The following is a 15,893-nucleotide window of genomic DNA, read 5'->3' as shown; positions in this document are numbered from 1 at the left end:
AAAATTAACCTTCAAGTTGTCTTAAAGATCTTTAAGAAAAAAAAAAAAAAAAAGATCTTTAAGAACACACAATCCAGTGGAAAGTGGCACTGTGGCTCAAAGGGGTTGGTCACTGGCCTTGAGGGCCTACCATCGACAAAATAATATGAACAAAGTATTTTCTCATCTCATTTATAGATGTCAATTTAAGCATTTTATTAAAATTTTATATAAAAATGTGTTTGGTGTTCTACCAAATTTCTTCAAAAACTAATGTAGAGCAGAATATAGTGCCATTGTGAGATTAATTAGGAATTTAGAGCCACGATACACTAGAGTTTTAAAATCTGAACTAAATACATGTCAGAGAGATGAAAACAAAACTTGGCTCTCTAGGGATAGACTTTCAAGTCTTTTCAATACATTTGGCCAGGTAATTGTTGCTACATTTGGTAATTTTCCTTCACTCTGAAGTCTTGGTTAGGTTTTTGTGTGTAAGAAGAAAATCCCTTTTGCTTTCCTGTTTATGAACTGCATGTTAAAAATTTAGCAAAGGACCTTCGTGGACCCTTTTTCACTCTAAATATTTATAGATTTTTAAAACCTCAGAATCCTTTTGTACTGTCAGCCAGGCTGTTTTGAACTATTTACTTTCAAATTTATTAGCATAAACCATTTATCATTGTAGAGAGGAGAATCTTATGCTCAATAATGTCTACTTGATGGAGTTGTTTGAAAACAATGAAGCATTAGGTATTTCAGGTTTAGCCCATGTAGAGTATATTGGATTGAGGTGACATTTCCATGATTTTTGACAAAATCACACTGTTCCATTAGAAGCGTGGGAGCAAATGAGTCATGGGCATTGGTTTAAATTTTATTTTATTTTGCCACGTATAAATCCTCCATCATATATGTGGCTTTAATCTTCTTGATATGTTGTATTATAAGCATTTTGTTTTAGAATGATATGAATTATAGTTTTTAAATTAAATAAGCAGGACATTTGGCTTTAATGATGTAAGAATTTGATTAAATTTTAAGAGCAAAAAATATTGCCAGAAATATATTATCAGATTATCATCATTTGAAAATAAATATTGAAAGGACATAAAGCAGAATAATTTAGGTGGTGCTTAATATATTCAGCCTTTTTTGTTTATAAGGTTTGCTGTGACCTGCTAGTAAAAAGATTTTCAATGGGTGAAAGTCCTGTTGGTCACCTAGAGTTATTACTTCAACAAAGGTATGAGAATGTCTGATGATGATGAACCCTAGGTTTCTAAGAGGAAGAAACACAGATGTAAGTCCTCAAAGATGCTGACTAAAAGGAATGAAAGTTACACTCCATTAATAGGAGTTAAGGGCACCATTTTGTTTGCTATTTTCAACAACCGAACTCATTTTTCTCTGCAGGTGACTATCAGCAAAGAGGAGATATTAGACAGACACAATTTTTGGATCCTATTCAATGAAGAGAATAAGGAGCTGTGTGGATGCTGGGATTAGATGGAAACAGTTCTATAGACATCAGACAGCATCATTGAAGAAAGCCTTGAGAAGTTTCAGAAGGTGATCCAGCAGTGTCCAGGTAGGTGTAGTGTGAATACCCTTCTCACTCCTGAGAATCTCATGTTACAGGCATGATTCCTATAAGGGTTGAAGAGAACAGTTGCTTTCTCTGCATTGGCAAGTCTGATAGGAAGAGGAGCTTGTCTCCTGAAGTATCTTGGTGTCTTAGACCAGTGAAGTAGTCTAGTTATTGCACAATAATAGAGATCATCTACAGTGAAGTTGATTTTAGGTAGTCACTAGTCCTCAGATGTAATGTAGCTCAGTAATACATGTAACAAGAGTGATGTTCATGTATTTAAATGAAACTGAGTTATATCCACGTGTGAATTCCCAATTAAATTAGAATTGAAGATATCCATGTGAGAACTCAGTGGGGCTGTTGCATCAAGAAAGTAAGAACAAAGCACATTTTGAACTTGATTAGTGAGCCTTCCTTAACGTTCCAACATTTTCCTATGAAATTGCATTAGCTATCACGTATGATGAAAATTTCTCAATTACAAAACTCTTTAAGAGGCACCCCATGTTTTTGGCCAAGGAATAAATGCTTTTGTGGTCTTGACACTAATGTCTAAATCCTGTAATCTTAGCTACTCAGAAGTCTGTGAAGTTAAGATTGAAGTTCAAATCCTGTCCAGTCAAAAATCTTACTTTAGTCCTCAAAAACCATGGAAATGTAGCTATAGCTCAAGTTATAGAGCACCTGCCTTAACAGAAAAAGCTAAAGGACAGTGCCAAGGCCTTGAGTGGAACAAATAAGAAGTAAAAAAGAGAGATGGAGTAGTAATGGAGCTTCCTGTTTTCATACCTTTCCAGAAATGCATGGAGGTAATAATCCTATTAAGTGAAAAGAAGGTCCAGTTGAACCAAATGGGTGAACAGTAGAGAAGGGCCAGCAGCAATAGAAGAGCCTTGAAGATGGATGGCAAGCTTAGCAAAATCAATAGCATTCATCTTCAAGAAAGCACACCTCTCTAATCACATATTCACCTTTGATTATTTTCTTCATCCCTATGAACATCCTCTAAGATTGGCTACATTTATCTAATAAAGTTATCATACCACAGCGTATACTTTGTGGCATTTCCTGGATAAAGTTGCTTGTCTTCATTGTCATCAGCCTTTCAGCAGCTTTAGTGAAGAGCATGTTCTCCCATTTTGCCTGTAGATGATAGCATCCTGTTCTATTTCCCAGCAAAGAAACTGTGGCTAGCAGGCTTGCGAATGGTTACATTCCGAGGTTCTTTAATTTTGCATTTTTCCCTTCCTTTCTTGGTAGGTGAGTTGGAATATGAAAAAAAATTAAGCAGTATGTTTTAGTTTAAATGAAAAGATATTTATCTGAAAATACTGCAAGTTATAATTCTTCAAATTTATTTTTAATTCAAATATAATAGGTTTGTTTTTAGTGCGGCATGCCTTTAAACCTATTTAGAAGGCTGAAAGCTGAGGATCATAGTTTCAAGGTAGACAACGTAAAATCTATCATGAGACTCTTATCTTCAACTAAGAAGCAAAAAGCTAAAGATGGAGCTGTGGCTCAAATGGAAGAATGCTAACCTTGAGCAAAAAGGAAAAACAAAAGAAAGCTGGCCCTAAAATTATAGTACTAGCACACAGATACATCTACCTATGTATCTATGTATCTAAGTATCTATGTATCTAAATACTTATGTATGTATCTATCTATCTTCCTATATGCATGCATATATATGCATACATAAGTGACAATATGTATATAAATTGTATATGCATGTGTATGTATATATAATTCTATAATAAATTATGAACAAGTGTCTACTATATACAGACACTTAGTCTTGCTCTTAAAAACAGATTCATATGCAATTATGAACCCCTGTGATTTATAGGAGCCAACATATATAGAAACGTAAACCACCAGGCTAGTAAATTAATAGAAAGAATTTTGTTATAGAATAGACTGTATGCCCAAGATTAGGCAAATGATACTAAGTCGTTTCCCAAAACATTGAAAGCAAAAGCATAATAGTACAAGAAATCACAGTTAGACATGGACTATGCCACTCAGAAGACAGGTAGATCAGGAAAATATGATAGCTATATGCATATAAATATGCATATATGTGCATATATTCATATACAAGCATATATATATACATACACAAGTACATACATTGTGGAATTTTATTTATCCATTTGAAAGAACGATAATGCATCATGTGCAAAAAAAGGAAAGAAATTGGGGAAAATCATGGTAAGTGAAATAAGGGAAGAATGTCAAACCCAGAGAGACAAATAAGATATTTTTTCTGTTATATAGGAAGTTAGACAAAAATCTAGATCAATGAAATATGCACACATTGGGGTGGAATCCAAGTATACACTGAGGTATGAATGGAAATATGGTTGAGAAGAATCCAAAGAATGTAATTCCTTAGAATAGCTAACTCACATTCCAACAAAATAAACACTAGGAATCAATTACTCAGAGGTGTGACTGGGATCAAGGTGGGGAGAAATAGATAAGTGAAGCAAAAAAGTGGGGAGAAATGCAATATCTAACTGCATATCCTACCAAATGAAGAAACTTGAAAAGATGGGATTGAGAATGTTGGGGAAAATTATGAAAGAAGTGACATTGATCAAAATCCAGTGTACTCATGTACTCATGTATTGAATGTCAACTCCTGTGTACAAGTTGAAATCAAAATGAAATTTAAAAACCCAATGCTTGGTATGCTCATGAGAGTATTTTTGTGATAGCAGTTCTCTGAATAACAAAAAATCAACAAAGGGTTCAAGGAAATAAGTAGCAGAAATGGAAATCATGTTTGGGTGGAGAAGAGGTTTAAGAAAAGAAGAGGCAGATTAATGAAAAGAGGAAGGATGGCAAATACAATCATTATATTAATGATATATATGTAAAAATGGAACCAAGTAACTTGGAGGATGGGTAGTGTTAGGAAAGATGGGATAGATCAATGGAACACTAATCAGGATGCATTGTTCCCCTGTTTTCACTGTATTTAATGTTGGTATAATTTGTGGAAGGGAAGGGAAAAAACAAATTGTCTAAATAGGGATACAGGTGGACCCATTCCAACGATGAGATGTACAAGACTTTATGTCCAAAAACTAAGGTTACAACTTTGGCGTCAGAGAAGGACGGGAAGGAATGTGAAGGGGAAACAAAGGAGGAGTCAACAAAAATACATTGTACTAATAAACAAACATTGAACTGAAATCTCTTTGCACAACAACTTTATGATAATTACATATGAATAAAAACAAAGACAATAATTAAATTTGTGCTTCATTTTATGTAGCACAATTAATATATAGTAAGCTTTAATTTGGACAAAAACTAATGTTAAATTAGCTACATGTCAAAATAAGAAACTGGAAATGTCTTGTGGGTAACATTGTCTTTGGAAATATACATACCTCATAATATACTTTTCAAAAATATCAAGATTCTGATTACTCTGATATTTTTGAAAATAAAGTGACTTGTGAACTTTGGGACATAATGTCTTATGATACATAAGTTAGCTAGAGTTGCTAAGATAATCATTGTTATTTATCTTATATTGTAAACTATAAGGAATTGGTATGATACCACTACATTATAACACAGATACCGAAGTTTCTCTTTTTAAATTGCTGTATGGGCGACTGTTACATATAAATTGTTACAAGTCTCAAAATCATAAATATAGGTAAAATTACTTAGAAGGAAATGGTAGGAGGATAATTATTATCTTTCACAATCAATGTCAGCCATGGACTTCATAAGTCAGAGACAAATGTGTTTGTTTTACAAGGCCTCTAGTGCCAAAAAAGAAGTGTTGAAAATACCCGTTATGGCAACCTATTTCTCAAAGTCAGACCACTATATAGTCAGACCTTCCAAGACCACTACATGGAAGAGAATCTCTTCCTTTAGTAATTTAGGTGTTTTGAATTTAGATAATGAATGAACGTTTTTCACACAAATGAAGTTTGAAATCCCTTTGATCCATTTTGCCATGCTTAAAACTAGCAATACAATATAATAGTTGCCACAATTTGGAATTTTCTGTATCAATGGAAAAACAATCTGGATAATATAATTTCTAGAAATAATCAAAGGAATCCAGAGATGCATCTATTTTCCCAAAATTGTTCAAGTGGAATGAAGGCCAATATAATTTCTTTAAAGTAAGAATTAGTCTAATTCTGCACACCCACACTTAACAAACATTTGTTGTAAACTAAGTGATTGTACTCTAGGTAGACATTGTAGACTTTCTTATTGTTAACAGAGACAAAAATCTAATTGAATGAGACAGAGCAACCTTAAGTAAGACTTACAGATAAAGCACATAGTGTGTTAGAAGAGGAAATCATAATAGAAAAATGAAACTTACAGGGCTGGGAAGGTACCTCATTGGTAGAGCGCTGGCCTTGCATGCATGAGGCACTGAGTTCGATTCCCCAGCACCACATAAGCAAAAATAAAAAATGCCAGAAGTGGCGCTGTGGCTCAAGTGGTAAAGCACTAAACTTGAGCTGAAGAGCTGAGAGACAGCGCCCAGGCCTACAGTTCAGGCCCCATGACCGGACCCCCCCCCCAAAAAAAAAAGAAACTTGCTTTTTTTTAGTCATGAGGTGTAAACTCAGGGTCTGAGTACTGTCCCTCAGCTCCTTGGTTCAACGCTAACCCTCCACCACTTTGGAAGAGATTTCCACTTCTGATTATTTGTTGAATAACTAGAGACAAATCTCATAGACTTTGTTACCAGGCTAGCTTAGAACCATAATTCTCAGATCTCAGTCTCATGAGTAGCTAGGAATATAGATGTGAGCCACCAGTATCCACCACCCCACAAATTGAAACTTTTCAGCTTCTAGTGAGTTCAATTTTCAGTGGACACTTGAAAAAGTATGGCTAGGAAAGACCTCCTAGAATGGTTCTTGCTACTAAGGAATTGAAACTACTGTATGAGCAACCAGGAAGTTGTCTGTTAGTAAAGATGAAAGTATAAAAAGGTGCTATTAATTTCAGTTATTTTTTCAATATGATTGATCTTCAGTTCAAATATGACCTTGTTGTCACCTCTTGGCAGGAGCAGAGCCTGGGCCTATTCTACTGCAAATGCAAGAGATTAACAAAAGAATAGCCTATGGTCTTTCTGCCTAGAAGTCAGGACAATTAGTTGAATACAGGAAAGAAGCAACATATTCCTGGCATGGGAAGGTGTGGGAGAGACAACAACCTAGAGAGAAAAATGGTGGTCACAACATTTAACCCCTTCTCCTCTGAGGAACTGACCTCCCACAAAGTGGCTGTGACATATTTCACATAGTGCATTTTCTGATATGAAGGAAGGTATCATGTCTCACTAAACAACTTACTTGTAGTCAAAAAAGGGAAATTCTTTTATATGCCCCTTATGCCCAGTCTCAGTTAATCTCTACCATAGACTTTGTCCAGTTTCTGTTCTTACCAGAAGATACTTGTGTGATCTCCTGGTTCATTCTCTGAATTTTGCCTTTGTACCAAATCTCTTCAGAGAAATTCAAGGAATGACACATTCTGTCTGAGGGAGTTACTTTCTCGATTTCCAAAGAGGTCAATTAATATCTGATTCTGAGGCCCAGATCCGTCACTAGATCATCTAAGCTGGAGTGGTAATTAGTGCAGAATCCAGGCCATCCTCACATGTCTCCAGCTCTTTCTCATGAACCAATAGATCACACGAGTTAAGTTCAGAAACAAGGAAAAATAAGAGTAGCAGAAAAATCATGGGCAGGTGGAGGAATTAGAAACTCGGTGAAAATGAGATCAGAAAATCTCGTAGGATCACTCACATCATTCAGAAATCATATCATAAGATTAGGGAATAAATGTAATAAATTACTGCTTAAACTAATAACTCTACTGCTCTGACTACAAGTGTTCTGTCAAAAGGTAGGTGTCCTAGATCTATGTTGATGAGGAAAAGACAGCACACTCTTTCATCACAAATTTCTACTGAGTATATTCATCTATAACACAGATTGTTTTTACTCTCTACTTCTCAGTTCCTTTTCTTTGCTAGATTCTATCAATGACATTTGAAAGTGTTATCATTTTCAGATGTAATTACATTTTACTTTAATCCATTTGTTATGAAATAAAACAAATTTTGGGGAAAATCTGTCCATGTCTCATTTTCTTCCATAGCCTATTTATTTGATGCTATTAAGTATTGAATAGTTTCATTTTTTAAAATTGAGCAAAATGTTTTGTTAAATTAACACTAATTAGTTGCATATTTTTCGTATTTTTCCTTGTCTGTATTTCTGAAAATATATCTCAATCAGCACCCCACATGTTTTCTTCATCTTCTTTCCTTCTTTCCCACAAAAACATAGGTGCATTTTGCAACTTCAATCACATCAACAATTTTGGCCATATTCTCTCTCGTTCACAATTCTGAACATCCTGTAAATTCCTGCTATTACATATACAAAGACAGACCCTGTTTTGTCTTCTCATAAACATTTTAAGTTTATTTTATGTTTTGGAATGAGTTTCATCAGTGTACACCATATATACATATACTTCATTCAAATTGACCATGCAGATGAATGTTTTTTCTAACCTTTCATCTATCTTCTATCATTCAACAGCTTTTGATGAATTTTATTTTACATCTTCTTCGTTCAACTTTTCAAGATAATTTGTTTTTAAGTTCCAGCATTATTTTTTCACAATTGTTGCTTCTTAATTTGCTTCAAATTATAACTATATATGATGTTCCTGTATGTGTTCACTCATATATTTAAATTTTGTTCTAACATTCACATATTATAGGATATCTTTAACCTGTTGTAACTGCTCTGAAAATCAATAGGGATGTTCCTCACAGAAGTAAAAATACAATGCCATAAAACCCATTGAAATTAGTATTAAGTGTATATCAAAAATACTTTGCAATGAAACAGTGGAAGCATTAACTTCTATTATATCCAGAATATGTTTATAGCTATGAATAGCACATTTTCTTTATTCCTTCTTACTGGTGCATGTAGCTTGATTGCAGATCTGGGTTGGTATGAATACTGCAACCATGAACATGGATGTTCATGTTAAATCATATTCCTTCAATATGTATCCAAGTTACTGTAAAGGCCATTAAAATATATGTTGTTTTCTTTTTTTGGTATTGTGTAAACTTCCATTCTAACCTCCATATGGGTTGCGCTAGTTTAAATGTCACACAACTAAATACAGTTCCTGATTTATTTCAACCTTTTCAGCATTTGTTTTTATTTGTTAGAGTAGTTATAACTATTCTGATGTGTAACATGGGATCTCAGTGACATTTTGATATGTATTTCTTATGTGGATAAGAATTTCAAATATTTCATTTATTTATTAAACATTTACATTTATACTTCATTACTGATCAGTGTTACTATTTGATCTATTTGATCTATTTTTAAGTTTTTTAATTTGTGATTTTTTTCCATTTCCAACTATTAACATTAGCAAGAATAATCATTACAGTGGTGCACAATTTACTAAAGTCAAGTGATCATATTTTTTTTTTATTTTTTTATTTTTGATCTGTCGTGGGGCTTGAACTCTGGGCTTGGGCGCTGTCCCTCAGATCTTCAGCTCAAGGCGAGCACTCTACCACTTGAGCCACAGTGCCACCTCTGGTTTTCTAGTGGTTTATTGGAGATAAGAGTCTCCAGGACTTTCCTGCCTGGGCTGGATTTTAACAGCGATCCTCAGATCTCAGCCTCTGAGTAGGTAGGATTACAGGCGAGAGCCACTGGTGCCTGGCAAGTGATTGTACATTTATAACACTGTTTTTGTGTTTGTTTACACCCAGGTAAATATTTCAATAAAGATGCTGAACTTCTTTCACTAGAAAAGTAGATTGAAAGTATAATATCTCAATTAGCTCTAAGATAATCTCAGAATTAACAGTCACAGCCTAGACCCCAACAGTTGGGCTAAGTAAAAATTGCATTTAAAGAGATCAAAGGACTTCATAAAAGATTTTTTAAAAGGCACTACCTTCATGAAGCAAATGTTGAAGTTCGCAAGCAGATCATAGGAATGTGAACATCAAGTAGATCAAGGGATAAAAGTATACAGAAGGAAAATTTTATTACATTGACTCAGAATTGGTGGAGGGGGGAAAACCACTAGATACCAAAACTCAATGCTGAAGGGAAGAAGTGTTTTACCCCAGACCTCAGCTGTCTGACTCTCTCACGCCACATAGACATACACACACACACACACACACACACACACACACACACCCCTCATGTACACAGAGAACCCCAGTGGCAGCTGTATCTTATTCCTTTCAGATAATTAAACTTGATAGTGAAGTTGGCTCCACAGCCACCCCACACTTGAGCATGAGGAGGGAAAGGATTCCTTAGAATGAAGCACAGCCTTGTGTACCCCTGGCTTTCTGTGTAAGAATGCAGTTCATGGTCCCCTAGGCATGGGTGGCCAAGTTAAAATGGGGGTATGCTTTGCCTGGAGGATGGCACACGTGAGCCCCACATGCATGGTGAATCAGGCTTGGGATGCCCTTTAAGCATCTTCGTAATGGACACTCAGTGGTGTGCCGTTGACTCTGTAGTTGGATGTGGCTGGAGGCAGGACAGCTAGAATCCAGAAGGTGGGAGAGGAACAGGAGTGAATGGGCCTTTCTGTGGAGACACCTAGGGCAAGCTAAGGAAGTTCCCAGCCCACACTTGACAGCCACCATGTTGGTCCCCGGAGGACCCACCCAGTCTTGTCCATGGCACCAGTCCTGACCTACAGCTGGAACTTCCCCGGATGCCCTCTTCTTGGCTGGGCTGGAACAGTGCCAGTCAGGCATGTTTCCTCATCCTCCCTGTGCATGGCCTCCCAGCCACTGCTCTATGGGGCAGGCCGAGGCTCTGCTGGACAGTCCTGGTGCCCAGTGCAAGATAAGTTGCAGGCTGAGTCCGTGGCGGCGGAGTTGGCCCTCACACACTTCCAGGGGTATTGGGAGAAGCATCACTGCAGCTTGAGTCCTGTTGCCTCCACCCTCAATGCCCCTACAGTTTGCCTCCAAGTCCCTGCCTTTGTTTTTTAAAATTCTTCATCCACCGATTGTCTCATTTCTCATTTTCTGCTTGGCAGGACTTGAGAATCCTTCCTTTGCTCACAAGGCTGCCAGGCCCCAGGGGATATGCCCCAACCATCCCACCTCACAGACACTCCCCAGAACCTAGCCACCATAGGGGTGGCTGCTGCCTGAGCCACTGACCTTCCCCCTCCTTCCTCTCCTAACAAGCCTCCCCCATGTCCTACCCTCCTCTCCCTACCCCCCCCAACTCCAACCCCAGTAAGGCCACTGTTCTGGGGAAGACAACCCCGTGGCTTAGGTAGCATCAACGTTGCCAATGTGTGCAGCTGGCTGAGAGCTGGAGGCAGCATAGGTCTCTCTGATCAGTGTCTTTCACTTTACTTACCCATTTTTCATTGTATTAATATAGTACATAATTTTTTAATCTTGTAAGTATCATTTCATTAAGCCTTTGCAGAAGAGCTGGTAGAAATATAGTCTCAAAATTTGGATTGTCTCTTGTTTAATTCTTTCCAGATTCAGAGATGTTTTGGGTACTTACAATAATCATGAACTCTCATTTCCATAGCAGAATGCTATTCAAAAATAATTGCTTATGCATCTGTTATTAATTATTTACAATACTTAACTCTTTTAAAATTTCAAATATTACAGGAAGGTCTGATTCATGTTGAGTGGATGTTTGTGAGTAGGTTGAGCTGTTGCATACATTTGTGGGGGTGTAGGGGAGTGTACATATATTATTGAAATCATGGATACAGATGATGAGTGTAGGTCTGAAACTGTTTCTTTTTTCTGAGATATACATTAGAGTGTGTCTCTTTTGGTGGTGTGCTGTGACTGCTTGTTTTTGCCTGGTGTGCACTTTCCAGCTCAATTTTTTAATAAAAGATTCTTATTTCTTATTGAGCATACAGGGCTCTGGTATTTGTCTTTAGTCTGCCATCTAGGATGTTATTTTCCTCTTTAAAAATTAACATTCAATATAAATTTTACTTCCTGGCTGATTTTCAACCTTTAATTTGCATTTAGAATAAGTATTATAAGATCTTTGAGCTCTGTATTCATGATGAAAAACAATTTTGAATTCTCTTTTTAATTCTCTTGTTAGCACCAAGATCTTGAATTTCTTTTGTAGTTTTAGTTTAAAATACCCGTCTTTGTGATTTTTGGCATTAGGAGACAAATAATTCCTGGTAACCATGAGAAGAGTTTTATTCATTAAAATATCAGATAATTCATAATTTTGAATATGTCTAATGGCAAATGAATATATTTGCTCAATAGATTTGCTGCATAAACCCATGCACAAAAATACCACTCAGTGGCTGGGAAGGTGCCTCAGTGGTAGACTGCTTACCTTGCATGCATGAGGCCCTGGGTTGGATTGCTCAACACCCGGTAAGCAGAAAAATAAGGGGTGCTGTGGCTCAAGTGGTAGAGCTCTACCCTTGAGCTGAAGAGCAGAGGAATGGTGACTAGGCCCAGAGTTCACCACCACCTACAAAATAATAATTAAATAAAACTAATAGTCAAGGAGATTAATTTCAAAGGTTGATTATCATGTTACCTAGGGGCATGGTGCCAAGACATAGTAGACCTCTATCCCAAAGCTTTAAGAAGGATTTCAACACCTAAAAAGTACCGAAAACAAAAAGTTAAAAAAAATAGCTTTGCCAACAACATAGAGAATCTGCACTCAAACAGAAACAGTTACTAAGAATGCAAACTTTTTATAACATTTCTTAAGAGATTCTGGCACTACATTATCATAAAAATTGATCTTTAAAAACTCCATAGATGGGTCTAAGTCTTAAGGGCCTCTAACTAAAACCGGAGAGAATCATAAACCTGGATTTTTTTGTTATTCTTAAGGTAGTGTTCACTTGGGTCACAATTTTGTAAGTTAGGTAATGACTTCATTTCTTATTGGACAGTCTCATCACTTCCTTTGCTCTTTCTCTGTTTTTCCCTCCTGTCCCTGTCCACAACCGGTATAATTCATTATCAACATAATATCTACAGAGAACCAGTGCTGTATTTGTATCCCTGTTCTGTTTGAATTTCTGTGGATCCCTTCCTGCCCATAAATTGATAAACAAGAACAGAAAAATACCTCTTGCTCCGAATTCCTGTAATTCATTTAAATATAAATATCAGAAGTTTTATGAGAGCGTCAGGCTCTGTCCACACATCCAGAACAGTTATACTTCCTGCAACCAGTCATAACTCCCACCAGATTCTAAGCTCCATACAGTAAATCTTTTCACTTTCCAGATGGGAAGAACCTGAGACTCAGAAAGATTGAGTAATATACTGGAAATACTGAGCTGAACATTGAAGCTTACTCTTATAGTTTTCCTACTCCAGAGAGTGAGATCTGAAAATCATAGTTTGAAACCAACCCAGGTTGGCGTATTCATTAAATGTTTTTCTCCAGTTAGCCATCAGAATTGTGTGTTTCAAGTGGTACAGTTAGAACACCATGAGACTTGAATGGGAAACCTACATGGTAGTGCCAATATGTGATTTTATTAAGAAAAAATGTTGTCCCATACAAAAAAATCAAACACCACACACACACATACACACACACACACACACACACACACACCTTAAAAAAGATGTTAGTACTGAAATACAAATAGGTTTTTTTTATTTTTATATGTTTTATTATTAGTTTTAGTGAGATTTGACGTGGTAGTCTCTACTGATGAGCCACAATTTGAAAACTGTTGAAATGACTACCCATGTCTGTGCTCAGAGAAAAATTCTCCTATTTAAGTCTTCCTCCTTTTCCAGCAATGATAAGTTGTCTGTCCTTGGCCCAGTTTCTTTTTTCGGGATGCAATATCTTAGACATTTCTGTCTTAATATCCAGGATTATAGGTAGCAACTACTGTACTGGACGATACCGTTGGGAAAAGTGTTGAAAGTTCACCATTCAGTAGAGGTTGTTAGCATTCACCCATGATCACTCTGTACACAGAATTGGGAACTTCTTAGGGCTAGGAATTCAGGGGAAGCACTGTGTGTTATTTCCTATTTTTTGATTTAATAGCAGCTTCTATCTATTGTTGACTTTTAGCATTATGTGAAGTTTAAGATTGCCTCTAGCAGACAGAAGCACTGTACTAACTGTTACTATCAGAACACAGGAAGAGGGAAAAGAAGTTCTGAAAGAGCCATATAGCCTAGGCAATGAGCTCTTAGAAACTCAAGCTGCCTGTTATCTTATTTCAACCTAGAAAGTCAGAGCCTGAAGGGGTTTGTAAGCTCCACTTATATTCCTGATCATGGGGCTATCTTCCCCTCAGTACTTCTGACCCTTTGCTTCAGGGTTTGGCAGTGTGTCTTTCTTTCTTGTTAGTTCATTGGATATTAAGCACGCCGAACTGCGGGTTTCCATTGCCCTAGTAGATGTTTGGCATTCTAGGACCTTCCTTCCAGGGAATTCTCTTCTTAGACCCTCATAGGCATATTCCCACAGAAGTGAGTGACTCACAGACTGTGGAACATAGTTGCTCAATGATGATCAACTCAGAGACTCAAGAAGGTGTCATTTGGAGCCTTTCTGGGAGACCTTAGCCTAGGCACTGTGGGCAACATTGACAGCAATTCCTCAGAGAAATACCACTGACAGCAAGTGAGCCCTGATTAGTCCTTAGTATCCTTGACTGTTCTACTTAAGAGTGTGAACAAATGACCAAGTCCTGTTTAGCCTATTGTACAGTAGCCCAATCACTGAAGTCATTTTGAGCCTAGGAGAAAAAGCTCCCTTTGTAAAGCAGTACACAAAAGAAGCAGATGATGCCCCACACTCAAACGCTCCAGGAGAACAGAGTGTAAGGGTGTCTACACAGTTGGGAAATAGGATTCTGAAGGGTGGGAAGGGAAGACATCAGATGTTAAACTTTGAAGAAATTATAAATTTTTTAATTGTTACCCTAACTTCCTTGTGCCCCTTAGATCTAGTTTCAGGAAGTGATCTAGTTTCAGGAATTTTTATGATCACAAAATGGAGTTTTTAACCCCAGGCCCAAACTCTAAGTGATCTTGTTAGATCTTCCCACCTGTCACTTATGCCAAATAAAGAGATGTGGTGAAGGTCAGGAAAAGGCATTGATTAGATGACAGCCATGACAAGACAACACATTAGCACAACTTCAGATCACTAAGCATTACTAACCTACATTCCTATTCACCCATATCATTAGATCTGTGTTGTATCTAGGAGTCCTCCGTGCCTTCTGAACAGGAAGATCTAGGGAAAGATTGGTCTGGCATTTCTGACATAAACTAACTTGTTTGATGGAAACCCTGTGTACTGTCCTATATATTTGTGCATTTACCGTACTATATTTGATACGTATCCCCTCACTAACTTATGTATGATTGGTTCAGTTGCTGCCATAGCAGCAGTCTGGTGGTTGAATTGTGACATCGTTTTTTCTAGTGAACCAGAAATGGAGATGGAGAGACTGACCTCAGCACGTTTGTACATTTCTCCATGAGCAGTGATTGGCAGGGGTGTATTTAAGATGCTACCTATGTTCTTAGCTGAGCACTCCTCAGATCCCTTGTGACCATGAAAATTGACGTTGGAGAGGAACAGTGAGGTTTGTAAAAGCTGAGTGCAGGTAACTATGTGGAGCCTGTTCTGCACCATTGTGGATTGTGGTCTCTCAGGATGCTTAGGGCAAAGATCCCAAAGCCGGTGTCAAAGAATGCAATCAATTTGGAGTAGACATTTATGGATGGCACATGCCTGAACCCAACATGCTGATAATGAGCTGCTAGGAGTAGCTCCCTAAAGATCTAACAGTCAAAACTGGAGAGGCAAACCCAGAGTTCTGCACCACATCAGTCTACCATACCAGTTGTTTCTACCGTAGTACTGGCTACCCAGTTTGCACACCCATGATCTTGTTACCCTGATTGTGTCACCCTAATCCCTCACAGCTTTTACTCTTTCACTTTGCCTTTGCTTCCTTGTCCCTGCTAATCTGTCTCAATACCTGTGTTAGCTACCCCAATCCCTGAAAAGCTGTTGCTACTACACAATTTCCTGCCACTGCAACTAAGCAATTACAGTCACAATTCCCCTTTCCCTTGTATCCTAGTCTCTGCTACTCTGTTCTGCTACCCATAATTCATAACACCATGGTTCCAGCCACCTGATCCCTAACACCCCTGTTGCTGATATCCCCTTCCCTAATAAAGGGAAGAATGGGCACAGCC

The sequence above is a fragment of the Dipodomys spectabilis genome, unplaced genomic scaffold, assembly GCF_019054845.1.
Source record: "Dipodomys spectabilis isolate Male_0828 unplaced genomic scaffold, ASM1905484v1 ptg000206l, whole genome shotgun sequence".
NCBI classification, from domain to species: domain Eukaryota; kingdom Metazoa; phylum Chordata; class Mammalia; order Rodentia; family Heteromyidae; genus Dipodomys; species Dipodomys spectabilis.
The sequence above is the reverse complement of the archived record's forward strand: the minus strand, read 5'-3'. Positions refer to the sequence as shown.